Below are 2016 nucleotides of genomic sequence, written 5' to 3' on the forward strand. Positions count from 1 at the left end.
GAAAATAAACGTCTCAGTTTCTCCGAAACACCCGCAACATACGGAATAACCACTGGTTTGGGGTCTTCATTTTTTTTGATTTTTTACCTGGATTACTGAGATGCATCAGGACATTTTGTGAATGGACATTTCCTGGTATGTGGAGCAGGATACACATAGCCTTGTATGGTGTTTTTGGGGTGGTAATTATGCTAATCTCCTCTCCTCGTGCACGAGCACCTGATGCACATTCATCATGTTTACGCAGCTCATTTACACACTTTTCCTGAAGATAGAAGAGTTTGTTGAATCTGACGTGGCATGTYCGTACGAACCCTTTGTACAAATAAACGTAAGAGAAATTTAGGACAATAACACGAATATGTTCTTRCAAGAGGCCCARTGTTTGCATGAACCTCAGTGACRTTTTTGATAATTCAATTAATTATTTCTCTGAAAAGAGGTCATTCAAAGAGCTATCTATGGCAGGTAAGATATTTATTKCTCCTAGCATTTCTAAAGAACCTCCCATTTAAAGATCTGAATCCTTCCTTTAGGTGTGTATACTGTATATAAAGCAGTGCTGTACTGCTCATGATTGTGTTGAAAACCAGTGGAACTGCCCCTGAGCTGTGTGCATCTGCCTGCTGCGYGTTAAGCAGCGATGGATGTGTGCTAATGTATTGTCTACCTGCATGCACCACTAGAACAATGGGTAGCAGAAGATTTTTTTAAACCCTCCTCTTTTCTTTTTTTTTTAAGGTGAAGGTTCACTGAGGTATGTTTTAAATTGCTGAGTGGGTGCACGCTGAAGGGCGTTCAGCAAATGACAGAGAGACTGCTCTGGTTCAGAGAGGGGAAAAAAAGAGAGACAGAGACAGAGAGGGAGAGAGGACACCTTGGTTTGTGTTTAGCTTGACATTCCCTGAGACCAGGAAAAGCCAGACTGGAGCAAAAAGGGAGGCTGTTTTAAAGATGGTTCTCTTATAACAGGAAGTATCTGAACAGTGACTCACACGCTACAGGGAGAGACTGAAAATAGTTTGTGTTTGCATCAGATATGTGTGAGTGTTTCTGATCATGCTTTAATCAGAGATATAAGAATTTGTCTTGATTACAAAGCATTTAATGCCACTGTGTATTTCAGGACCCCACCCCGTCGTGAAGCCCTGAGCCCTGCACATACAAAGATCTGTCCCTGCCGTTACAGTCCAAGAGCTCGTCTCTGACAAGATGTCCGTGTGTCTTGAGTCGCTGTTACGTCCGCAGTCAGCTACACGGCTCCTTGTCCCTGTAATGGAGCTGAGCAAACAACCCTGACCTCTCCATAGCACCAGGAACAACGCAGCGCAGTGACAGTTATTACACATGACTTATAAAGCTAGAGCTCGTTCTGTCAACACTCTGTGTGGATCTGTGACAGTGTGATGGTTAGTAATAATTTAAAAAAATTACACTTTCATGTGGTGACACCTCACTGACAGCTTTGAAGCTTATTGTGTCTTTAATTATTTTTAACCAAATAAAATGCGCCCAGTTTCATGTATTCTAATGATCATGTTCACATTTCAGGTTTTTCTGGACTCTCAGGTCCTGCAGCGGAGGCTTTATCGATGTGTGTCTGTTCGACATTTTCTTGGCTGTTTTAATATCAACCTGATTAAACAGCTAATTGCAGCATTTATTAGAACTACACCAGTGTGTGTTTGAGGAGGTTATCTGTGTGACTGAAAATGGATACATTGTTCAGTAAGAATTCACTGACCAAAGCTGACCYAATTTACATAAAGATAAACATGGTGCCAGTGTTACTTGTTAAACAACATTAATTCTGAAAATTAAAAAGTTGTTTTGTTGAGTGTGTGCTTTTGTTTCTGCAWGATTTAAAACAATCTAATTAGCTTTGAGCTAGTTTAAGCTAGATTTCTGGTAGATTTGCGTAAAATATAATATCTTACACATGTATTACTCTGGCGGCACGGTGGCTCAGTTGGTAGAGCTGATGCCTCTCAGCAAGAAGGTCACCGGTTCAAATCC

Source organism: Austrofundulus limnaeus, unplaced genomic scaffold (genome assembly GCF_001266775.1).
Source record: "Austrofundulus limnaeus strain Quisiro unplaced genomic scaffold, Austrofundulus_limnaeus-1.0 Scaffold54, whole genome shotgun sequence".
NCBI lineage: Eukaryota > Metazoa > Chordata > Actinopteri > Cyprinodontiformes > Rivulidae > Austrofundulus > Austrofundulus limnaeus.